The sequence below is a fragment of the Sebastes umbrosus genome, chromosome 4 (assembly GCF_015220745.1).
Source record: "Sebastes umbrosus isolate fSebUmb1 chromosome 4, fSebUmb1.pri, whole genome shotgun sequence".
Lineage (NCBI taxonomy): Eukaryota > Metazoa > Chordata > Actinopteri > Perciformes > Sebastidae > Sebastes > Sebastes umbrosus.
This window is the reverse complement of record NC_051272.1, coordinates 19520529-19548082: the sequence shown is the minus strand read 5'-3', so window position 1 is coordinate 19548082 and position 27554 is coordinate 19520529. Positions and strand designations below refer to the sequence as shown.

The 27554-nt window shown below is 39.2% G+C and overlaps 1 protein-coding gene across 12 annotated transcripts in view; it reads right to left on the bottom strand.

Annotated features, from left to right (window-relative positions):
* Positions 1–27554, bottom strand: part of tjp1b (tight junction protein 1b) — a 97983-nt gene that overhangs the window by 42496 nt on the left and 27933 nt on the right. The window contains exon 1 of one of the 12 annotated variants that reach the window (XM_037766264.1): positions 14585–14746. The exons of the other annotated variants lie outside the window; for them this stretch is intronic. The gene's annotated coding sequence lies outside the window, so the exon portion shown is untranslated. Of the gene's footprint in view, positions 1–14584; positions 14747–27554 lie in introns of those variants that run through there. 12 annotated transcript variants of the gene reach the window in all.

Genomic DNA, 27554 nt, shown 5'->3' with positions numbered 1-27554 from the left:
CAGCACTGTGGAAACGCTGATGCAAAGAACTCGAACATTTCGTCTAAATTTATAGATGGTTTGCCACTAAACTCCAAAGTTATGGGAGGTACTTGTTTGCAGTTGACAATACTACTTTCAGAAATTCTTTATAGGCATTTATGCAGCATAGCGCAAACATAACATATAATGTATAGGCCTTGTGTTTGTGAGAAATGCGATTTTGTTGTCTGGAAAATATGATTAGAGAATGCTTACTGTGTCTGATCCAATACAAATAAATCATCATTAAATTAATGGGATGTAAAAATCCCAAATGGAGCAAAACAGGAGGAAACTAAAATGGAGTAAAAACTAAACTGAATTTAGGAGGGAAAAGAGATTAAGCCGGGTCCTGCAGTGTGTATCCCTCCCTCTCCCTCTTTCCCTCACACACACCTTTCACTTTGAAGGGATGTAATTTTGCTTTCTCCTCCTGCAGAGCTTGTTGCTCCGGTAACAGAGGGGGAACAGTGTGGTGTTGTTCAAGTGGCCTGACATTTTCAGGCCGTGTCTGAAGGTTCCTCTCAACCGTGGGAGGTTTAAAAAAGACACAGCTGAATTAATTTAGAAACAAAAGCTTTTTTATGCATTTTAGATGAGCACGCTGTATTTGTCGCCACATGTGCATCTAAACATAGTCTGTTGGCCTGACGTTAATCAAAAACAAACACCTCAAAAAAAGCTGTTTTTTGTAGAAATTAAAGATAAAAAATAAACATTTTTAAAATACTGTATGTACATGGCATTTTGAATTCAGTCTCACAACCAAACCAACATCTTAGTGCCCCATTCGGAGCCAAATACACTACTCTCAAGAGTCAAGTAAACATAAAAGAAAGAAAAGGGAAAAGTCTGAGTCAACTGTGCACTGCTCCTGTGTGCAGTTTGTACTAAAGTCGTGTCAGCATCCAGTGACTGATGAGTTTTTGTGGCACTGTTGTGTACGCCCTTTATGGCCACAAACAACTGGTGCCAACAGAAGCTTCATGCCACAAGCCAGAGCCAGGGCTGGCAGCCGCTCCACAGTGGAGACACACCATGTCGGTTGGGTCATGCTTGGGGGATTACAACCAGGCAACTTGGGAGCCAGCAGCACTACAACACAGATGGACTACAACACAGATGGATCACACAGCTGAGTGGAGAAAGGACAGGAAAGCTGCGGTCAAAGTGGACCGTGTGGAGTCAATACACGAATGGTAAACGACACAATTCTTCAATAAACCCAGTGTGGTTTTATTCCTCGGCAGAAGAAACTATTAAAGCATGTCAGTCAAAGAAATAATCCAACATCAGCCTTTTAAGGCACTAATTTCCAGATGTGAATCAATTTAGGGATGCAACTAGTGAATATTTTCCATTATTGTAGAGTAGAAACAATTAGTTGATTAATCAATTAGTCAATTGACTGAAATTTATTTTTCAGACTCTATTTTGATAATAGATTAATCATTTATTGTAAAATATGTTTTGAGCAAAAATGGCAAAAATTCGCTGTTTTCCAACTCTTCTATGATAGTAATTTAAAGTGAATATCTTTGGGTTTTGCACTGTTAATTTGACAAACACTACATTTTAAGAAGGGCTGCAACTAACTGTAACATTCATTATTGATTAATTTGCAGGCCCCCCCTTCCACAACTGCATGGACTAGATGCACTTTATTTTATTGTATTTTACCATGCACTTTAACCTTGACTGCATAATTGCACTTTGAACTGCATTTGTTTTATGATATTGCACATGCACATTGATTATACTATTTATTATGTATTTAATTATTTATTATAATCATTGTCTTTTATATTGTTTTAGATTTTCTACTTACTTTTACTGCCCTTTATGACAGCTTGCACATACGACACTGGTCATTAACCTCATAGCTGTCTATATTTATAGACTGTCTTTTAATGCATCATGTGTGTGATGGGGAGTTGCAAACTCAATTTCGTTGTACCTGTACAATGACAATAAAGGAAATATAATCTAATCTAATTTAGGCTATAAAATATCAGAAAATAGTGAAAAGGGCAGATCACGTTTTTCCACAGTTCTTGTTGACATCATCCATTGTGTTGTTTTGTCCAACCAACAGTCTAAAACCGCTAAAATATTCAGTTTATAAATATATAAAACAGAGAAAAACAGCAAATGCTCACGTTAGAGAAGCTACAACCAGAGAATTTTTGACATTTATGCTTAAGAAATGGCTTAAACAATTAATCTATAATCAAAATAGTTTGATTTAATAGATTAATTTTCTGTAAAAACGAATCAAATAATCAAATAATCATTGCAGTTCTAATTTTAAGACATCTCGATGGGCTCTGAGAACTACAGTATTTGGTATTTTTTGCTATTTGCTTACATTTTATAGACCTAACAATTAATCAAGAAAGTAATATGTAGATTAATCAACGATAATTAATTAATTAATTTAAAAAACGCCATCAAATAGTATAAAATATCCGTCACAAGTTTCCAGAACTCAAGTTGACATACTTAAATGTCTTGTTCAAGCAACAGTCCAAAACCAAAAGATTAAATTTGCAATCATAGATGACTACAACAAACTGAAAATAGTCCCATTTGAAAAGCTGTAATTAGTGATTAAATGACAAAAGATTCATCTTAAATTCGTTTCAACTTTAAAACAATAATTTGCCAGTTGAATGACAAAATATGGCTGAAGTTGCTAGTATTTGAGGCACACATTTGTAGCCAATAATTACAAATCATATAAGCCACTGAATTCAATTGGAGCAATGACAAAAACAAGTATTTGTGTGACCTGGCAGCACCATCTGAATCAAGTACAACAGAATAATATCAGATTTTGGCGGCTGTTGGCAAGTACCGGCCACTTTGGCAGCGTACTGGTCTTTTGATAGTTCTTTTCAGTTCCAAATATCAATTTGGCAGGTAAACTTGTAAAAGGAGCTGATCTTTGGGGTTGCATTGCAAGCCATGTCTCACATCTCTTTCTTCCCTTTCCAGATTCTGTACTGTAGCTATCACAAAAACAGAAAACAATCAACACTAACCCACCTGAAACCAACTGATGTAGCCAACTGCTTTGTTATTTACAAATAGTGATTCAGGTTCTATTAACCCATACGTGGTGGAAAGGAAAAAATCTGCAACAAAAGAGTAGAACATCTCCACTTGGGAGACAAAATCCTTAATATACAACGTGTCACCACAATACTATCCTAACACAACCCATGAGGAGGGAAGCTAAGATGGTGTTTCATTTTGTATTCACTTTGGAGCATCATTAAAATTAAAGAGTGCTGGCTCCCCAACTCTCTATTCAGCAGAAAACCAAAATCATATTTCTTCCAAAGAGGGAACTGAGGCAATATGGTGGGGTGTTCAATTCTCTGACTAAGAGAATAGATTTTGTGCTGTAGTATGGTTTAGGGGTGAGGCAGAACCTTATTCAATTTTGACCGCTCTGGGACTAGAGTAGCTAAAAATAGCTCTCATTAATTCTGCCGTTGTGATGCTGCAACAGAGTGATTTAAGGGAAACTTGCAGCATGAACACAGGAGAACATTTAATAACCTCTTGTTATATTAAATGCCATGGACTGACTGGAACAAATGATGCGATGCAGCATAGAAAATACATTCACTTTCTCTCTAGTGCCCATTTGTTGGATCTGTCTGTAAGGCCTGAGGAAAACAGAGAGAGGTAGATCATTTTCACAGAGCCTCTACAGTGCCAGTGCAATGAAAATGTGGCTATTCAAATAATTATTACAATAGAGGATGCTTAAAGTTGATGCTGGGATACTCATGTTACACAGAGTGGTACAAAAAATCCTTTTTAGTACTGAATTTTGCTGATTAGCTAAAACAAAACTAATGAAAATTACTAGGGCTGCAACTAATGATTATTTTCATTGTTGATTCATCTGTCATTATTCTCTCGATTAATCGCTTCGTTGTTTTCAATATAAATTGTCAGAAAATGGATGTATAATGTCAATCAGCGTTTCCCAAAGCCCAAGATGACGTCCTCAATGTCTTGTTTTGTCCACAACTCAAAGATATTCAGTTTACTGTCATAGAGGAATAAAGAAACCAGAAAATATTCACATTTAAGAAGCTGGAATCAGAGAATTTGGGACTTTTTTTTCTTAAAAAAATACTCAAACAGATTAATCAATTATCAAAATACTTGGCGATTAATTTAATAGTTGGCAACTAATAGATTTATCGTTGCAGCTCTAAAAATGTGACAATGGTATCATACATTTCTTCAATTAAAAGGATGTAGAAAACCACATCTCATGTTATTTTTAATATCTCTATTTCTAGTATCAGTTTGAGATAAGACACTGCTTTTTCTAGATCCTTACTTGGGAAGTAAATGAGCTCCCACAGTCCAACTACAGATCCCCACATGATAAGAGCAGCAATAAAACTAAATGAGGCCCCAGCAGGGAAAGAAACATCTCTCATTTGCTCCAAAGTTCTGAGTAGTCACAACCCTACGACCATTAAATCAAACCAAGAATGACACTGACACAAAGACTAGAATGCCAGCAATGAACAAATTGCTAGAACGAGGATACTTTCGGGACCACTGTGCAAGTTGCACTGCGGCCAAAGACGGAAAACAACAACAGGATTACACTCCGCTGTGGCTTCTGGCAGTGAAGCAGCAAACAAGTAGAATAAGATGATTGATCACTTCAGAAATTGAAAACGATGTGCCGGGGAGTGCTGACAACTGCTAAAACTCCTCTGCTTTGGAGAACATATTCAAATGCTGATGAGGGCCTATGCTTTAGCACCAGTCGGGGGGTCCCCTGAGAGATAAGTGACACTCTGCACATACAACATGGTTATATGCTGTACTGTGGCTCTCTAATGGAGGGGAGATAGCGGGAGAGATGCTGCAATGCACGAGTGATAAGAAGGTTAACAGATGAAGCCTATTAACTCTGACATAAAACTTAATTGCCAACCATTACGCCATGAAATACACACACTTGCATTATTTAAAGGCTACAGTAAAACAGACTTCTACCTCATTCCGTTCATCTTTTTGATTTGTTGTTCGGATAAAACTGGATGCATACAAGATCAGAGGTACTTACATCAGTTCATCCTACAGAGAACACAAACAAAAGCGTCTCCAGCCTCCAGCTACTCCTCAGTAAATCCAGCAGGAGATTCCTGCAGACGCACATCAGCAGCCTCAGTGCATAACCGCACCAATCAGTGCTAGGAGGGACTTTACCCCCACCTTCCTTTCCTCGCTCTTTTCTTGGCTCAGGAACAACTGAAATTACGACCACAGGTGAGGGGGTAAGAAACACACCCCGCAGCTACACCCTAATGCTTTCTCTGCCCCGCAAAGGTCTGCGTCCTCTCCCAACATCTTTCTTCAAAATTTAGCCCTCGCTCCAACTCTCTCCTCAACACGCTCATGGGATCGAAGCAAATCCCCTCTGGCTTGGCAGCAATCTGTGTGGGATCTGCAGTTCCGCTACAGCATGGGACTCCTCTGTACTAGCGAACATCCATCCGCAGTGTAAACTGCTGTATCGGACTTAACCCCTGAGGTGCCGGGTTGAGCCAGAGCAGAATTCATCAATTCTCTTTGCATGTGGAGCATTATTACGCCGTTCTTCACCAGGTGTGCTGCATTGCATGCATAAATTATGCTCAGCATGTCAGTGACATCCCATAGAGGATTACTAATCATCAAACTGACAGTTAATAATAAACATAAGGACATTATACTTCGTTTTTTATATACTGCAGCTGAAGACAACACAAACACCATTAAATCTCACCTCCAACACAAACTAAGATTAACAGGTTGCTAATAAAGCAGATCAAACCAAACTTAACATAAAAAAAGGGAAATCTGAGAGGTGGAGGCAGAATGAGAGGAAAGCAAAGACTTGTGTAACATCCCTCATACAATGAAGTAGGAAATTCTGACATCTGTAGGGCAAAGCGATATGTTTAACAGCCAGTTATTATAGATCTCGTGATTCAATTTTCATTTTGTGGGACAGCTTAAATGTTAGCAGCCTAACTACTAGTTATTTTATTTGCACATCTTTCAATAAGTTCAACTAGTTCATGAGAAAATGAACTCAACAACCTGCACCTAATATTCCCCCCAGGAAAAGTTATTATTAAACAGACCACAGCCCAAGTTATAATGGTGTTTACAGAGTGCAAACTAAAATGGCTTTATTAAGAAAAATAGTTTACTGCAATGCAGTTTGCAACAAAACGCTAGCAAAACTAAGAACATTGTTCTATCCTGTGGAAAACATCTTCTGTATCCAATCAAGCAGCATTTGGAGGACAACTTGTCAGATATGATTATATTTATTTTAGTAGTTGAATCATTTTACCCCATTACTGTTAAGACGTCTGTGTTTTTCTATAGTGTGGCATACTGCATGGCTGCACAAACATGTGAATTCCTCCTAAGGCAACTTCAAGCATCTGCAGTATGTGCCAACCACATGCATACTGAGGCATTCCTTGTTTATGAAGGACTGATTTTTCAACAGGAAATACATGGTAAACAGGGTTGTTATTAAAGGCTGGGGCTATCCTTCTCTTTACAATGCAACTTTTGTTCCAGGTCACGTTGCGAAGACAGAGGATAACACAACGACACTATATCAGACAAATGTAGCAACACATTTCTCTGTGCACTTCATCCTGATGCATGACACGATCAGAAGGTTAGTTTAACATTAAACTATAAACCGTCTACTCAACCTCATGCACTTAAACATCCCTTACTGCCTGTGACAGACTGATTGTTCCTCATCAAATTCCTGTCATTTATTGAAACGGTTATTAAACATATCACTTTATGTAAGGGCATGATTTAAATACCCTGCTGTCTACGTCCTGTTCTCTGTGAGCAGGAGGTAAACCAGCAGTGACCACTGTGCATCCAGATAAAATTGATGGGTGATTCAGCTGTATTTACAGCTGTCAAAGCTTCGACCGTTGCCATGGTATTCTACCTCCAAATCACTATTCGAATGCTTTGTTTTTTTAATTTTTTATATACAAGTACGTAATAATAATGTATGAATCGCAAAATAGCCCAGGAAATAAGGAATAATCCCACAACATTATTCATATTCAACGTGAATTATTATTAGTTATTCTCAGACGGATATCACTGTTTGTTGTGTGTAGAGGTGCGCGTGTATACAGTAGTGTGGCAGCGGCACTGTCTTGGGCACTGAAACTTTACATGTGTTTTTACAGATTTGTTTTGGATTGTGAAAGAAGAAATGCATCACAGTGAAAATATACAAAAAATACACAAAATGCAATGACAGGAAGGAAGCTAAAAAGAAAAAAAACTACCCCATAACAAAAACAAACCATCCCAGTATGCCAACCGGTGATATAGTGAAATCACAATCTGACAAAGAGAACCATCCAAGGTTAAACAGAATTCGACACAAAATTTGTACAAATATTTAGCCCAGATCTCATCATGCAGGTAGAACATGGATCGAACACCAAACCAAGGCCATGTGGGTCACGACATCCCACTTATCAGTCAGGATAACGATGGCGTTGGACAAGCCTGACAGACACCCAGTCACCGCTGGCAAAGGAAACAAGTTAAATTTACATCCCTGAGAGCCCGAGAGCGGTGACAGATTCCACACATAGCTTGATCTCTCCACCACCTTTTGCCTTCCAGCCTCCAAATTAATTATTTCTACATCAACCAAAAGAGGCACGTAGGGAACCCAAGCTGCGAAATGCTTCAAGTCAGCAGTTCAGCCACTACTACGTCTTCTTTTTTTAATACTACGTTCATGACTACAGAATGCAAAAGTGTGATTACACACAAGAATCGTGGTTCAGACCATTCATTCAAGCTTTAAAGCTATTCTACTGCCTTATACTCATTTTAATGTTAATCATGTCAAGGGCTAATGCTTGGTGGTGAGAAATGGTGGTGCAAAAACACAACTTCTCTCATACAAATAAACAGTTTTGTGTCCAATAACTTGAAATCTTAAGGGGGAAAAAGCTGGTGTTTACAGCGCGATAACTTTTGCGGCAGCTGTTTTTTGTTCCAGTGTTCTGTTACATTTTGTGTTTGAGTTATGAATACTTGAGCCGTGTACTGTGTGTTCATTTTAAATAATGGTATTGCTTTTACTAAGTTAGCATATTTTAAAACAGAAACAATTCTGTGACTACAAATAATTTCTGCATTTTGCTTGTTGTTGTTTTTTTTTATTTCTATGACACTGCATGTTTTGACGGGAGATCATATCTATACTTTCAACTTGTATCTGTATTTTTATGTTTACATTTCTTTATTCTAAATAAATATTTTATTTATAAAACATGTAGAAGTCAAACAAGTCTATCCCAAACTTAAAGTGGTCATATCTGAGGAAAAAGACTTGACATAAAGTTACTGAAAAGTGGCAACAATTTCTGTGCAGGATGAGACTCATGGGCAGTCCATGAGACAAATGGACATAAAACATTGAATAAAATGTCTTTAACACACAGATACCTAATAAAACCTGTCAAAAGCTAGACACGATGCCGCAGTACTTTTAACCACCAATGATTGGGTTTAAATTTCCAAAGCGGAGGAAGCCAGCAGGCAAACCTTATTTGATGTGCTAAACACTGAGGATGACTGTCAACACTGTAATTAACAAGTGTTCTTCAGATTAAATGTGTGTTTAGACAGTGTGATAATTAGCCAATTACACAATTAGCTGTCATAATATTAATTCTGACATGAGTTGTGTACTTCCTGTCCAACAGTGTAGACCTACTACACGTTCCTCAGATGAGACAAGACACATATTGTGTTGCTGGTTGTCATAACACATTTTATAATCCAAGTCGTGTTGTGTGGAAAACAGCAAAAATGACTTGAAATCTAGTATGAGTGATCAGGCCGAGTTGTATTATTTTAAATGTTAAATCATATTTTATCCCTCTAACTAATGCATTTTGAATATTAAATCTGCAATAACTGACTTTTTGGCCGGAAGTTGCAAACACAACATTGATATATCACCAGCTTTTAAGTTAATATGAAGAACTTGTTAGCAAACAGTTGTTTATTTACATATCCAGCCGTTAAGGAGCAACATTATCATTCACTTGGAGTCGTGTTTCTGTCCACCTGGTGAATATAAGTCCAATATTCACTTTCTTTTAGATTTGTTTTTGGTCTCTACCAACTTCGGAGGTAAATATCTGACTCCTTAGCTGCTAAATGCTCCACTATGTTCACTAGCTAGACGTTAACTTTGTGTGTTTACTGTTTGGTGCTGAGCAGGTAGTGTAAAGTGGGACTTTTTCATTGAAAACAGCTGCCTGCTGCAACTGAAAAGATTTATTTTTTATTTATAAAAATATTGATTATAGCCGCTTTAAGTAAAAATATCACATTCCTTTTTTCTTAAGAAAAGTATGCAAGTTATACAATACAAATTAAAACAAAAACAAATATTTTAAGAATCTGACTTGAGTTTTGGATTTCCACAGAATTTTCCATAAAACAATTACAGCTGCAACGGTTAACCAATTAATTGTCAATTATTAAATGAATGCCAACTACTTTGATAATTGATAAAAACAAGACATTTAAGGACATCATTTTGGGCTTTGGGACATACTGATCACCATTTTTCACCATTTACTGACATTTTATTGACCAAATAATTAATCGACTAATCGAGAAAATAATCAACAGCTTAATCGACAATGAAAATAAACGTTAGTTGCATCCCTAAAAACAACATACATTTTTAAAAAGAAATTAAATTCAACCTTAGCTACTTGCTCTCCGGGATAGTGTCTCAGTGTGAGCAGTCTATTTTCAGGCTCCACAGCTGGAGTCAGTGATCATAACCAGAGCCCGAGTGTGTCCTGAACACATGGACCAGGAAATCAGCCCCTGAACTCAATCAGCCCTGTGGAAGTTATCAGTGCCCCACACAGAGCACATAAGAGGGCAGGAATGTGCTGATAAGCTGAGCCACTGACCTGCACCCCGCCTCCTCTCCGTCACACTGATGGAAATGAGGACAACGGAGCCAATGAAAAACCGTAATGATAAGGGATGTTTCTGCACTATAAGAAAAAGGAGGTTCGCGTTGAAATGTGATTGATGAGGGATTTTGCGAGCCTCTTCATCCTGATAATTCCACACCCCTTTCAAATAGGGATTTACGATGGACTTGATTTATATAAGCAGGCTTCTGTATAACTGGAGCTATAAACATAACGTAAACGTGCCATTTGTTAACACCGAGAAATGCTGTTCGATGGGGACAAGGACTTCAATGTCATATTTTTAAGAGGTGTTTGCTAGGAAGTCTTAGCTTGGCCATGTATCAGAGCAATGACCTTTCAATGTTCACAGCACCCATCAATCAACTTCCCAACAACACCATCATCTCCAAAAGGTAGCCTAAAAATGAGGTAGTATAAAATATTTAAGGAGCCAAAGAAGATAGATAGATGCCAACTATTTATGCCTGACCCTCAAAATGTCATTGACAAAGCCTATTAGTATGTGTAGTACAATCTACTTTGCATTATATTTTGTCCATGGATAAAGCTGGTTGTGAAGGTCGACAAAAACAGACAACACAAAATCATGATTACAGCATATGATCTATACATGCTGAGATGTGTGACTTTTATGTTAGCATTTGAAAAAAAACTCTATTGGCCTCAGCTGCATTGTAATTCATCTTGTGCCAAAAAAGCATGCAGAGTAACATCTGAGTGGACATAAAGAGGGGGACGGGATTAAACTGGGCTGCAATGCAGAACAGAAAATCCTCCTAAATTGAAAAAATAAAAAAGGATTAGATCTATTAGCTCAAACAGGGCAAAACAATGAGTGTCAAAAGTCCATCTCAGTCTGAAGTCACACCTCTCAGTGGATGAAAATATCCCAGTGATACTAATTATACGAAATAACCCATGGTGTAAGCAGAGGTATAGTACTCCAGGATAGCACAGGCTAACTCATTAAATCATTTTCCTTGTTATTCTAGTGGCACCTCGAGGCTATCGCTAACACTGAAACACGTGCCATCTCCACAGTCTCCCACCATTTTTTTGGCATTGTTTTCCAGCACCCTCGCTCTACACAGTTAGACCATTAATCTCTTCAAAGATGTACCTGAGGGCATCTACTTTAATCTCTTTTATATTCATAAAGCCATAAGCCATTCGTATGGCATTAACAAGTATGCACACCAAAGGTTTAAAAATATATAGTGACAACACATTATATGCAGTCTCATCAGTACTTCTGTTGTCACGTAGGTATGTTTTAACCAGCAAGGAATAAGACCCGTATTCCACACAGTTTCTACAAATACACAGGACTACAAAACCACTGTCAAATTTAACCTAAGTAGGCAAAATATACAGATAAATTTGTCCTTCCAAAACCACGATGACTCAGATGACTGCTGCTCCCATGACAGCTTAGGTCAACATGATTTACAGGCCAACATGTATGGCTGCCCTTGAGCAGCTGGATATTCTCTTCGTCTCAAGCGACATGCTTGCCAGAAACATCCCCTGCACAACAGTGCCATCTGAATTACTTAAAAAAAAAAAAAAAAACTGTTTAATCGTGCAATGAAACATCTAATGGCTGCCACAAATATAATCTGTATTGTGCCTCCCCCACTTCATTTGACAAATCTGTTGCCCTGCCCAGCTGCCATTTCATATAGTCATTACTATCATGAGGCCAGTGATGATGAGTCATATTTAAGTCATAGTCCCAAGCTCTTACAGAGTCCAATACGGAGATGTGCAGTAATGAATCATCATACTTCCACAGAAAGATATACCAATTATACGTTGTATTGTACTTATGTTATATTTAGAGAAGACATATAACGTTACTGTATGATTTAAACAGTCTTTTGGGAGCTTAATTTAAGTTCAAAGCCTGTTATCCATTCTAGACAAATTAGATACAACTAAATTCAATGACAGGACCAACCGATCTACCACCATTCACAAAGCAAGTGAATACAAGCCAAATGTAGATAATGAAAACATTAAGAGTATATTTAATACCTGGTATTTTGGCCACTATTAATGATGCTTACATACACTGGTACATTTTAATCTATAAGATCATCTCTGGCAAACTTCCGACTTATTTAAGCCAGAAGTTTGTAATTCTCCACAACAGTTATAATCTAAGGTCACATAAATGGCTTCAGTTTAAAGTGCCTTCTATCAGTACAGAAGCTGGTAAAAACAAGCCTGTTCCACTACGGTCCTTGGTCCTGGAACGATCTGCAGGCCAAGCTTAAACTTGAGACCCTTGTCTCTTTAAATGATTTTAAACATAGAATAAAGGAAGTGGTCACTGCAAGCTGCCGTTGTTTCAATTAAATAGCAAACACATGACCAACATGCTGCATTGTTAATGAACTGTATAATGATGATTTTGTCGTACCTATTGTTGCTGTCGTGATTCAATGTTGTCTTTTTATGTGTTGGATGCTGCTATTTGACCCTGTCTTGGCTATAGGTCTCACTCGTAAAAGAGGTTTTAATCTCAATGTGACTTCCTAGTTAAATGAAGGTTTTATAGATATATATACATACAATATGTAATGTAAACCAAGGTTGTGAGATATGTTGGCCAACCAGGCAGAGAGGCCTTCAATGTTTATTTCCCACAGCAGTCAAATGAATCACTAATTACTTATCTTGATGCTGCTGGGTAGCTACTTATTATGTATTCATATTATTTCTTTATATTAATCTTGTCTCTAAGTGGAGGCTTCAGGTAAGCCCAGTGGGTTTTTTGCCTCTTCCTGAACTGTATATCATTCATTTATTTATTTTTTTGTTATGTTGTATAGTCTTAAATTGTGCAAAACAAATAAACAAACAAAAAAAAACAAAAAAATCTCTTAAGGAGCTTTTATACTAGGACTGGTTTACAGCAAATGTAAACTGACAAAACAAACGATATTAATCTACAAAAAGATGCTGTCTAGCGTTTTAAAATAGTCAACAGGTGATGACTGGTTTAGTTTAGTTTAGCAGCAATCCATCCCTCCATGATGAGCTAGTCAAGATGAGGAGCACCTTCAGCCACAGACTCATTCCCCCCTCGACACAACACAAAGCGCCTGGGTCAGTCCTTCATGCTGGTAGCCATCAGGCTCCACAACCAAGGCTGACCCCCATATGAGAACTATGAGGACTTTAAGACCTTTAAACATGCACTATCTGCAACCATCTTGGACTCTAACCACTGGCACACTTTACACTTACTTTACACTATACATCCTATATACCACTTTATAGACTGCACATATGTACATACTACATTTATTTATTGACTGACTGTACACACTATGTTCACCCATTCACTCTGTATCTTTTATATCTCTATTATTGTTTTTATATTTTTTGTATACCTTTATACCTCTCCTGTGATTCACTCTGTTTGCTGATGTTGCTGCTTAGACACCTGAATTTCACTCAGGGGATTACTAAAGGTTCATCTTATCTTATCTTATCTCTTGGTATGGAAATGTAAATAGTGATAGTTATCTTAGACTGAGCTAAGCCAAAGAACAACAACAACTGTAGCCAACAACAGGAAACCCCCCAAACACACAGCTGACATGACATTATGATGACAGCTGGTAGAGACACAGTACAGACAGGCAAGCAGGTATTTACACCAGTGTCACCAAACTAGAGAGCCAGCTAACAAAACTAACATGAGCTACCTTAGCTTCAACCAAAGACCCACTTTGCTTCTCCAAACGGACCATCACAACAAGGAGAGCCACCGCTTGACCTTCCTCTTTCATTTAATGTCACATTAGTAGCAGCTGAACTCACACTACCACTCCCTCATTGTCTCTTGCAGTCTGACTTTTATAAATCGTGTGCCCTCTTCTTATATTCACCTCCTGGTCAAAACCAGCCCCCCTAGCCTGGCCGACATTTTGTTCCCTCAGCTAGGCTAAGCTAAGCTAGGCTAGCTCATCACCAGCTAGCTAACGTTACCTGGGCGACACTTTGACGCGACGTGCGAACCAACCGTCCGCCCGCCTCGATGACAGCGCGACCGTTATGCATTTTGTGATTTAATATGATCGCTTACGCAAACTCCACACAAATAGGACAATTGATACCTTTATTATTCATGCTTTCAACTAGAAAGATTAGCATGTTGGGCAAATAGCTACCCCCACTTAGCATTACCGCGTAGATGCAGTTCGCTAGCAGTTAGGTGGTTAAGTTACCGTTAATGTTCGCTAGCAGTTAGGTAGCTAGGTTACCGTTAATGTTCGCTAGCAGTTAGGAAGCTAGAGTTACCGTTATGGTTATCTAGCAGTTAGGTAGCTATAGTTACCGTTAATGTTCGCTAGCAGTTAGGTAGCTATAGTTACCGTTATGGTTCGCTCGTACCCGCCGCAGTCCAGTCAGCTCATGCGGCGGCTACAGCGAACACTCTCCCTAGCAACGCGGTTAGATTAAAGAAACCCATTCACCTTTCGTAAAAGCAATGGTCCTCACGGCGTGCTTGTGGAAATATAACAGGACAAGGAATGAGAAAAGGTCTTCCTGGTTGTGTGTGGCTCCAGTCAGAGCAGCAGCCCGCCGCACTGCAATGGCAGGCAGTGGATGAAGCCTTCCTTCTCCTTCTCTCCCCCCCCACTCTGCTCTCACACTTCGGCTGCCGTCACCGCCGCGGTGACAGTGACAGGTTCGCCTGGAAGAAACCATTCCGGTTTGTCCGAGGGGGGGAGGAGGAGGAGAGGGATGCAGAGAGATGCTGGATGAACACAGCAGCAGCCGCAGCCGCAGCAGCAGCAGCAGCATCAAGCGCCATTCCAGCAGCGTGAGAACAAGCAGTCGTCGATTAAAGGTGAAAAATACACTGATGAAGCTTTATCAGCTCTTCGTGAACACAGCAGTGCCCACTATATATATATATATATGTAGGAATGGATGCGACTGTTATTATCCTGTCATGTATTTAAAATAAGATAAGATAAGATATTCCTTTATTAGTCCTGCAGTGGGGAAATTTGCAGTGTGCAGCAGCAAAAGGGGATAGTGCAAAAAACAAGATGCATCAGCTAACACAGTAAAAAAAAAGAGCTAAACAAATATATATGTATATATATATACATATATATATATAATCTATATAAACTGAAGTTGTTTTAGGAAATAATGCATTGTAAGAGTTGCAAATAAGTCCTGTAAATGAGCAGTGTGCACATTTCGAATAACTTTTATTTTGCCTTTGACATTATCTGATTGTCTCGTTATTTTATGATTCATGGGATACAGTATATCCTCATCATTTGTCTTTAAGATAAGATAAGATAAGATATTCCTTTATTAGTCCCGCAGTGGGGAAATTTGCAGTGCACTGTACAGCAGCAAAGGGGATAGTGCAAAAAACAAAATGCATCAGCTAACACAGTAAAAAAATAAAGAGCAAAGTGTAATAAAATATGAACCATTTAAATGGAAGGAAGTATAAAAATAGGAGCAGTATATACAGTATTGACAATAAACAGACTATTAACAAAATTGCACAAGTGGAAAACGATATTGCACAGTGAGAATGAATGAATGTATGACATTTCACCTGAAAATATCAGGTTATTGTCAGTTTGTATGCAACCATTAATAAGAAAAACACCGAAAATATTAATTATAAAAATGTCTGCATTGCTATCACAGAAAAAGTCCCAATGCATTAATATCATCCACAATGATGTAAGACACAATTTTCCATATTAGGCCATAATAATGTTTAAAAGCTAAAGTATTATCAGTCTTAACAAAAATAAACTATTTTGAATTTAAGGACTGATAATAATAATAATAATAATAATAATAATAATAATAATAATAATAATAATAATAACCTGATATTTTCAGGTGGAATTTCCATTTCATTCACATTTTCCACTTGTGCAATTTTTTTAATAATGTAATCTGTTTATTGTCAATACTGTATATACTGCTCCTATTATTATACTTCCTTCTATTTAAATGGTTCATATTTTGTTACACTTTGTTTAGCTCTTTTTTTACTGTGTTAGCTGATGCATCTTGTTATTTGCACTATCCCCTTTGCTGCTATACACTGTAAACTTCCCCACTTCGGGACTAATAAAGGAATGTCTTATCTTATCTTATGACAGGAATCTGCAAAAAATTTGCAAATAAATAGATGTGCATGGTGAATTTGGCTGCTAAAAGGGGGGTCTTTTTCATTGGCCCATTTTTTAGCCTCTACAAAAACACCAAGGCAACAGTTTTTATGTTGGTGTTGATCAGAATAGTAATTTAGAAGAAGGTTTTGATTTGATTTAGGTCTAACAATTTTCATATATGTCCATAAAAACAGAATACAAATATTTCAGGTTTGAGAATCTGGCACTGCAGCTTGGCAGCTTAAAATAGGCTAGTTATTATGTTTCAACTTTATATGAGCTACCGAAATAACTTCCTTTTCCAGGTAATATGATTTCCCTATTGCACCAGTGGTGCAGTAAACTTCTACAGGTAGACTGCAGAAGGCCTAAGAGACCTTTGTGCACACAAAGCATTGTAAGCTTTGCCTTTGCTGCATGTGACGTAAGGGGTTATAATTTATCTTTAAAGAGCGTTTAACAAGCATCCTGATCAAACAGAGAGCTAATAAATCGGTGTGAGGATGAGAGCGCTATCGTGAGCTTTGTTTGCAGTGAGAGTGAAGCTACATTTCCCCTGTGCACCTTAAGAGAGGGGTGTTAAAACTGTTCTTTATATTATAATTTTAGCTTTATTTGATTATATAAATAAATTGCTTGCACAATATATTTCAACCAGGTTCTGAGCAGTACTGCAATACTACAAACCAAGACTTTCCAAGATACTTTTATATCACTTTTACAAAGCATACAGTAGTTTCTTTTTACACCTGGTATGCAAAAATTCAACAGCAAGATATCCTGTTATTGTTATTACCTATACACCCATAACTTACTGTAACACCCAGATGCTTTTATCTACATGCCAATGAAAAAAGAGAAATATGAGACCTGAATTTGCTCATGTTAATCAGGCCTTAATATTGATTTGACAGATCGAATCAAAAACAAAACAAAACGAGTGGTTTGATTGATTAGGCATCCTTTGAAACAAAGGACTGGACAAGGACAAGATGGTTTATCCCTCATGTCTTAGTGTGCGTCTGGTACAATCAGGAAAAAACAGCTATTTATTTCAAAATATCTTTCTGCAAAATATGCTGCGAAGGATGAAGCTTAGAGGCCCTTAATGTTGAAGATATATCACTTTGATGTTGTATTGTTTTGAATGCGAAAGACGGCACGGAGAAAATCTATTTGGATATCACTTTTAACTACCGCAAACATAAACTCTTTACAGGGAAAGCTGAGGTAGGCTACTTAAGTAGTAATGACATGCTGCATAAAGCCATTTAAAATGCAGAGGATAGAACTAAAATCCACCCTACAGTCACGATGCTCAATACTCCTTCCCATGGGGTATACAGATTTAATCAATATACAGTAGAATGTAAATTGTGCACTGCACCAAACTCCACTCTTTAAGACTCCATCGCATGCACTTTAGTTTTTTTGTGCTGGCTTTTCCAAAAGTACCTAATTCTCTGCAGCCACCTTCTGTTGTGCATTTTATCACTTTGAGATTGTGTGACCGTTCTTGTCACCTCTACCTCTGGCACTAATGAGTGCAAGGGAAGATAGGGGCTGAATGTAATGCCGGAGGAGCACAGAGGTCCTGCAATGTTGCTGACGTAGGGAGACTTGCCGCAGATACCATTGGTGGATCTGAAGGAGAAGGAAGAGGGGCGGGGGCATCTTGAACGGAAGAATGCGAGTTGGACAAGGTCATAAGAATTAGACAAACAAGGGCGGTCATATATATCCTGGGGACAAAACAAAATATGATGAATAGTAGTCGTAAAGATAGGAACAAGGGAACTACTCAAGAAACAGTATCTGTGACCTGCACCTATACAATTTTGTTGAATGTCCATTGATAGCGATAACGTGCAAACGTTTGGCAGTATGTCAGGATAGTATATTACTGAGCATGAATGATGGTTATACGTTATCATCATGCATTACCGTATTAAAGGGGACCTAATATGCTTATTATCTGGTTCATACTTGTATTTTGGGTTTCTACTAGAACATGTTTACATGCTTTAATGTTTAAAAAATGTTTTATTTTTCTGATAACGGCTGTGCTGCAGCACCTCTTTTCTCCTTCTGTCTGAAACGCTCTGTTTGAGCTCCACCCCCACCTTCTCAAAAAGCCCAGTCTGCTCTGATTGGTCAGCTGGCCTACTGTTGTGATTGGTCAACCGAACCAAACTCTTCGGACTCCGCTCCAGCTATCTAACTTAGTTTTAAAGGCGTGCCAAACTATCCGCTACGCAAAATGTGTTACTTGGTGACATCACCACGTTACAGTGCAAAAGGGGCGTTTTTTATTGCGCGGGATTTCCATGCTTCCCAGCATTGGACGCTTGATGGGCTGCCCCTAGACACAAGGCACTCGGCACCTGATTGGATGAACGCTTTCCCTCATGGGCTGTTGCTACCAGCTTTCAAACCGGAACCAACATGGCGGCTCGTTTGGAAACTTTCTTCTCTTATATCATGAAAATAGTTCACTGAAATGTGATTCTGAAAACATTTTATGCAAGAAAAAAGCCATGCAGTTGCTGAATTTGTCTTTATTTTGGATCGACAACGCTTAGTTTAAAAGTTTCTGAGGAACGGCCAACGCGATGCCCCGTCTCTCGAATCGCGCCGCCACGCTACCAGAATGCATTGCACAGCTGCTTACATAGACAATGAATGGGAAGCGTGGAAAGGACATAGGCTGTGGACATGTACCATAACTCCTTCTTGGTGTGGACTTTGGGTTTTGTAACTTTGCAGACCTTTTACATTCACAAAAAAAGCTATATAACACACTAAAGGAAAGGGAAAAAGCACAAAAGCATAATAGGTCCTCTTTAAAATTAGCTAGGGTATTGAAGCAGAAAAATTTAACTAAGCTATCAAACCCCCCTGGAAATGCATGCATGTGAATTGGCTCCGATGTGAGCTTATGCTGCTTAATGTATCTCCGTTGAAGCCCTTGAAATACCCTCTGTTAATGCTACGACAGTGTTTGCATCACTGGCTCCGACAGCACAGAGGGAGTTTCACATGCCGTGCAACAGAATTATGCAGCGCCCCTCTCCCCCATCAGCACATTTCGTCACACAGACGGGATCCAAAACAGAGTATAACTGCAGGAACAAATCACACGAGTGGAAAGGCAAATTACAAATTCGCAGCAGGTTGGCTTTTAGAGTGCACTGCTCCTGACGGTGAGTGAGTCACCTCTCAGCTGCACAGGTCAAGAAAAACAGCCTACTAAGCAAAGGTTGGCGTGGGCTATCTGTGAGCTTTAATGACTGCAGCTATCAAATGACATGACAGACGTTAAACATAGCGCTGCAGCAGAGGAAAATAAATGTCCAGTAGCCGTGTGAGAGAATAGATGATATTAAGTGACGCCGTGTTGCCAAAAGCTGCAAGATGATACTCAAAACTTCTTATCTTGTTATCCAGTCTTTGGTTTTACAAATTGGAGTACATCAGTGTAATCTCATAAGGGAGTGAGCTGGCTACTGTACAGAGGCTTGTGTTTCTGTGATTTCTGTGTTGTCCTCTGTCAGTATCACTGACCTCTAGCACGAGAAAGCAGCACACTGACTTGACAGCCAACGCATTTGTTCAGGACAGAAATTCCTTACACACATTGCATCACGATTACGTGGTGCAGCACATTCAGAGCTGAGGAAAGGGTCCATGATCTAGCAAGCATGAGATATCTTGTAAAGTCAGCAGTTAGAAAAAAACACTTATCAAAGGTGCTTTATGGAGGAATGAAGTGTGACCTCGTAGAGGCAGAGTTGAGGACGTGCAGCAGTAAAATGCAGCTGAACCATGCAGGAAGCAGAGTCTGGCTGCAGCCTCCTGATTTCTGTCCAGCTTATTAGCAGCTGATTTGACAGAATGTGATTGTAACACCTGTCCACACAAAAGAAGACACACATAACATTTAGATTCTGCATTAGAATACAGATAATAATGCAGCTGGCCTTGCTCTTTGGTCTTTTGTGTGTGCTGCTTTTTATGTGAGGGCCAATTAAAGCAATTAAACAACCGATTTTCCTTGTAGTTCAAATGGAATTAATAGTTTATATATTTTAATAACAACTGGATTGTCAACTACCAGGAGATGCGTGTTTGACAATTTTTGTGTTGCACTTAGGGATACATTGATACCAGATCGGATATCGTGCTGATACTGACTCAAATAGCTGGACTGGGTATCGGTGACAATGGGGCCGATTTATTCAAGTCAATTCTATGTTTATATACATTTTATACTGGAATTTGAATTCCTGTTTAGGTTTTGACCAGTTTGTTGCTGCATTAAAAAAAGTTTACACCTGAATTGTAATTCCTGATAATTTTGAAGTTTTTTTTTTTTTTTTACCAAGTTGCTGATGATTTATGATTTATTATTTTAATATTAAATAACAATTCAGTAAATTTATATCTATGTAATTATTTGTTACATTTTGTTTTACAAAGTTAGGAAAGCAATGTGTAAGTCAAACCGGATGTTGTCTGACACATAAAATAACGATCCCAGTCACTTCCACACAGTGAAGCATACAGCTTATTTATTAAACACTGGTATCAGATCGGTACTCGTTATCGGCCGATACCCAAAGCCCATGTATCGCTATCGGTATCAGGATTGAAAAAGTTAGATCGTGGCATCCCTAGTTGCACTGGCTGCAGTGGAAATGCTGTAATGAAATGACTAAATCAGTATAAATGATCAAATTTAAAACATAACAGTCTACCAAAAGGTGTTTACAAAATCCAAATCACTCCCACTTTGAAGGTATATGTCATGAAAAGCGGCATACAGTAATGGTGTAGAGCTACAGGCCGTAACAAAAGGAGACAAACACCATCTGACAATGTGAACATACAGGTTGTGAATGACAAAGCACCAATCTGGATTTACTGATGCATAAAAAAAAATATCAGAAAATAAAACCAGAACCCATGTACAGGGCGGAAATACATATTTTCCAAGATCCTCCAAATGAACCTATAATCTCCATCTCATTTTTTTCCCACCAACAGCTGAGAGCTCAGACATATCAGGTGACATGAAATGACCTCATATCCCCCGGCCCCGCGGATCATGTGACAACAGGCCGCCGACATCCAAATCCTCTCTGGATCAAACTACAGCATCATGTACAGTTGCAAAGAAGCAATCGCCTGAGTATGTTTATCTGCAGGAGGGGAGCACTAATGCTAATAAAGATGAACAATTCCAATCAGTTAATGTGGATACGGGTATGACAGAGAGGTCTTTAACAGCAAAATGGTGGGTTAGGAGTTATTTTGCTTTTGAAGACTATATAGATCGTAGATTGCGGCGCTAATAACCATGAAGCTGAATTCCTTGAGGTGGAATAAAAGCTTTTAAAGCAGCAGGATCCTGATCAATCCGATTGTGATTTCACAGGCAGCTGGAAATGGTGACGGTAGATTAATTAACCATAAATACTCTGCAGCTCTTCTCACAGAAGCCCAGGGAGACTCGCTTATCTAAAACCTTTTTTAGATATCATATTATTTTACCACCAGAGTGGAATCACCTCACCCACAGTGTGTGACCCTTGATGTGACCTACCAGTTAAATTATTAATGAAGTGGCTGTATTTTTTTTTTTATTTTCCATCAACTAGACTTAAATTACTTTGGATTCATAAGAGGTTGTCTATTCATGGGATTTTTCCCAAGAGAGCACCCTCGCTCAGGATGAGAGTAAAGCAATTAGAGGCTTTGGTGGTGGTGTGGGATCAGGTGCTCCCTTCGGACCAGACCGGAGGGGCATTGTGGAGGGCAGGTGATGGGGGGGTAACAGAGACGGGGAAGAAAAAAGGGAGAAAAATCACCCAGGGGTAATTTACCGCACTGCGGAAAGAAGCCAGACAATGCTATAAATCTCCACCGCTTCTCAATTCAACTGGAAATTAATTTCTATCTCACCTACAGGTGGACTCATTGATAAATACAATAAGAAATTATTTTTCTTTGAACACTGGGAACAGTGAAAGGTTGCCCCCTATACAAGACATCAGATGAGTGGAAGGTTAAGCTGTATGTTTTCCTGCTTGACTTCACCATCAAGAGTCCTCACACCAACAACTCTTCCCATTCCACCGGCCGCACTGCCCACTGTTTTTAATTATATGTATCTTAGCAACATCATTTTCATCACCACATATGAAAGCTAAACATTCATCCAATGCCAACATCCCAACTGCACATCCAACCCCTCTTTCCTCTGTTGCATCAGCTATGCAAACATGGATGTGTTCCCTGTGTTCCTGCACATATAGGTAGTAAAACTCTGCCCTCTGCAGGACTTCAGCTGAACACTATCTATCTGTGTTGACTCGAGCGTGACCGTCTCCAGCCTTGCAAAAGGAAAATCTATATGAAGAATTATTCATGGTGGCGTGAAAACAAGCGTGAGGAAAGTGGATCTGCGTGATTTCAGCCCCTGCCGGCTGATGATGCACGCCTGAGCTGATGGAGGGAGACACGAGAAGAAGGAGCTGGGGTTGTTCACCCACTTGTCCGACCGTGATGGGATGCTCCTGAGTCTAAACAGCATATGGTGCCTCCCTGGGCATCAACACACATCCTACATGGCCAGCAACACAGCAGGCTGCGTGATACACACACACAAACACCACAGACCCAGCACACACACACACGCACACACACTTCTAAATATACAAAATCTACACACTTCTTCCTTTCATTCATTCTCAAACACAGAATCAACATTTTGTTTCATTATGTAAGAAATAAGAATAAAAACAACTTTTGTTAAAGGGCTGCAGCTAACGATTATTTTCAGGGTCGATTAATCTGTTGATTATTTTCTCGATTAATCGATTAGTTGTAAAATGTCCGAAAAGGTTGAAAAATGTCGATCAGCGTTTCCCAAAGCCCAAGATGATGTCCTCAAATGTTTCGTTTTGTCCACAACTCAAAGATATTCAGTTTACCCTCATAGAGGAGTAAAGAAACCAGAAAATATTTACATTTAAGAAGCTGGAATCAGAGAATTTTTACTTTTAAAAAAAAAGGAAAAATGACTCAACCCGATTAATCGATTATCAAAATAGTTGCCGATTAATTTAGTAGTTGACAACTAAGCGATTAATCGTTGCAGATCTAAATTATCGTATGTTTATTTCTTTGACCATAAATGGGGATCTGTTATGTGACATATTAAATCAGTATTGTGTGATTTGACACTAAGAATAGGCTTTTATACATCACAGCGCATGTTGCTTTATTTCAACTATCAATGAATGAAGGATAAACTGTCACTGAGTTATGGTTTTATTACCAGCTTCTTAAAGGTGTAGTGTGTAGGAACTGGCGACATCAAGCGGTGACGTTGCAGATTACAGTTAACTTAAACTATTCCCGTGTGCCAAGCGTGTAGGAGAACCACGGTGGTGGACACGAAAAACGCGAAAAACGCGAATGGCTCTATCTTGAACCAGTGTTTGGTTTGTTCTTTCTGGGATACTGTAGAAACATGGCAGCTGGCTCTGTGAAGAGGACCCGCTCCGAATGTAGATATAAACGGCTCATTCTAAGGTAATGAAAACATAACGATTCTTATTTTGAGCTGATTATACACTAATGAAAACATACTTCATAATAAATGAATTATTGTTATATTCCATTTCTGCCAATAGATAACCCAAAATGTTACACATTGTTCCTTTTAAATGTGAGGATTTCCTGCTTTTTCCAGTTTTATATCATTGTAAATTGAATTTGGGGTTTTGAACTATTGGTCGAACAATAATGGACAATTGTTTTTACAATTTTCTGACATTTTATAGATTAAATGATGAATTAATTAATCAAGGAAGAGAGAATATAATAATCAGATTAGGTAATAAAAATAATTTTTAGGTGCAGCCCAAATAAATAATTCACATTTATTCATATTCAGGGCGTTAACAAAGATATGACTGGATATTAGATAGATAAACACGAGTAAATCCAAAGCGTATTTGCTGCCTTCAAAATCTCATTTTAGTAAAAAAACAAAAAAATTGCCTCCACATAAACAGTACATGTTCATCTCATGATAATCAATCCACAGACAATGTAATCTACAGAGCGACCACAACTGTGAGCATCAAAATCCTGCGATTGATTAACTTGTCTCGGGACAACCTTCCCAGTGTTTCATTCTTCATGCTCGACTTCCTCTCCATGGCCACCATCTTGATTCCTACAAACATTACATCATCCTGCTGGTTGTCCTTGACTTGACCCCGCACTCAAGCGCTCAAATGGGGAGGAATAACATGGACATCAAGTCCTCCTTGAAAATAAGACAAAATTATAATGAGAGCTTGTTACTGTGGTATTAATAGACTGCATTTTGAGAACGGAAAATATTCTGTGTGATGTTGGTTTAGTGCTACATTTCGACTAATCCTCGGCTGCTGATGGTGCTTACTGTCCAGGTCTCTTCTCCTGACATAAATCATGCGGGAAAGTCAATAGAGTTGTTGGGATTTATGTGGGTTTGAGTCTTGAGTCTCTTCAAAATGATTTGTTGTAGATGAGGGACCCGAGCCCGGCCATAAAAACAATTCAGAAGCACGAGTCATTTTCTTCAAATCTTCCACTGACAACCAAGGACTCTGCTGTTTATAATCCCAGCATCCTTTAAGAAATGAACAAGAGGGCATTTTGATCCAACGGAGAGCTACAGGAAATCTATTTTAGAACATCGTGACTAATAATCACACAATATATATTAACATAGCAATTATTACGTTTCAAATGTATTTATTTTTGATGCTACAGAGGTTGTAAAGTCATCATATTGTGACATAATGGTACTACATGCACACAGTGCCTACAGTGACCTGCCATATGTCCCATCGGAGGACACACAGGCAGGCCTTGCTCCTGAGTCACAGCCTCCAGAAACGTATCCAACATCTGCCAGCATCTGGGATCACACACGCAACCTTCAAACGCATCACACAGCTCCACCTCACTGTCACATACAAACCCCCTCCATCACCTCCAACCATCCCCCAGGGCTTAACACCTATCGGACAAAAAAAGAAAAATCATCCATTCTGCTCTGTTCTTACATAACAGACCTGCCTTACCTAAAAGAAAATCAGCTGCTGCCCCAATCATACTCCTCCCTCCCCCTCCTTCCAATACAGCCTCCTACAGTAGTCGTGATAAATCTCCTGCGCCCACCCTCCACGCTCTGCTCCTCCCTCCCTCCGTCTCTTTGCACAGCCCGTTGTGGTGTGTCTCACTCAGGTCCTGCCCTCGTAGCTCCCACCTCCACGCCTTCAACACACGGGAGCAATCTCCCTCTAACAGGCCCTGAATATGCAGATTGGTTAATTCAGCTGCAGTTGCTCTCTCCGTAAATGCATCTGCAGCACTTTCCGAAGACTGAGCAGCGAATAAATGCTTACGCTGGGGCTTTTTTTTTGGTGGTGGTGGTGGTGGTGGTTAGGGGGGGGAGCGCCTCTGTCCACAGCAGACTGCAGCCAAGGATGGGATTTTAGGAGTGGGATGGGGCAAGCAGAACTAATAAGAGATTAAGACTCTGACCAAGGCAGAGCTCAAGGCCCAGTTGGTGACTGATCCTGATCTGTTAAGGAGTAATTAATTTAATTGCGCTTTTCATCTGGGCTTATAGTGCATCTGCTCCTGCTGATACACTCCTGGTTTCTCTGCAACTCACCTGGTTATAGCCTCTGCAGCAAACATTCCTTTAACATTTTCCAAAAACAGCTGAGAGGGCAGGAAAAAATACTGCATTAAAAACAAGATCTTTCCCCCAAATCATGGCACATGAAACAGAAACCTCAGTTTAGCATCCACACTTCTGCACCATGCAGGCATACAATGTAGGTTTTGTGTAAAACATGTTTTCCTCATTGACACAATGGAATATAATGCACATAAACTGCATATTCTGAATAATCTCAATACTGATGCATATAAAACACACATGGAAAAGGCGACAGTTTACTATTTCTAATTGTTAATCCCTGAGGTTGTCTTTTTATAGAACAACAGAGAAAAGTCACCAAGTGGTTGGATATGAAAGATCAGTGGTGTAGATATTAAAGACAATAAGATTTTGTGTAATACTAGAACAGATGGACTAATGCATCTCCCTAAAGATTAAGGAATGCTTTAAACGCCGCTGCTCTGAAATGGTGTGGGTATTGTAGATGAACGGAGAAAAATAACTCCTGCTATACACAAAGGCATGGGCTGCATAAAAGACTGTAGTTTCCCCCCCTCTCTCCATCTCTGTTGTGCTTTCTGCAGCCTTAGCACTAAAATCTGATTCAAGCTTTCTGTGAACAAGTGCGATGCGTGCCAACACAAATGACAGCGGGAGTGGGCCGGGCGCCAACGTCCTCCCCTGACTATCAAGAGAGAAAAGCAATCAAAAGAAACAATCGATATAAACAAAGTCTTAACTACTATTGATTATTTAGCTGTTCGCTGATGGGCAATGATAGTTATGGACCTAAATTCATACACTTCAGTTGATTAATATCCTCAGTTCTCTGTTGAAACAGCCAATCAGGCGAGATTGTTTTGTTAGAAAACGACCGCAGATCACCCAGCGGCTCAGAGGCAGCGTTGTGTCTGTTGTGACATTTTAGTCGGATGCAAAAGGAAACTGCTCCTCAGCTCAGCATCCTGCAGTCTCATCACTCACTGTAAGGCGGACCGTTACTTCCATCAGCTGCATTTGAGTTTGGGCAAGTCAGCAAGTTTTCCTCTAGTGCACACACAGCCCGTACAAAAGAAATATACCGTGGAAAGGCCAGGAGCCCTTAGCTGGGCTCTCCGTCTCTGGTGAGATAGTGGCCTCTTGAGCAGCTTGACACGTCCTCAGAGTGGCACGCCATAAAGACAAATGACATCGATGTGGTAAGTCACTCTCTGAGCAGGAGAGGATATGAGAATACAGTGACACCATACACTGTCTTTTTTCCCCATTCAGATGAAGGCTTATGATTGCTGTGCATGGCTCAAAATCAAGGCCACCACTAATCTGTCAATTACAGCCTAAAAGCATCCACTGTCCGGTTTACTAGACGGGAACTGAACGGTGATTTTGTAATTACTTTTGAAATATAAGTCTTTTGTTCAATCAATCATGACAATGCAATTTGTCTTTGCTGTAATATTGTCACAGTTTTTAGCCTTGCTGGTTGCGTGGCTTCAGGGATGTCAGTCTGTCGGTTCACTACTCTGAATC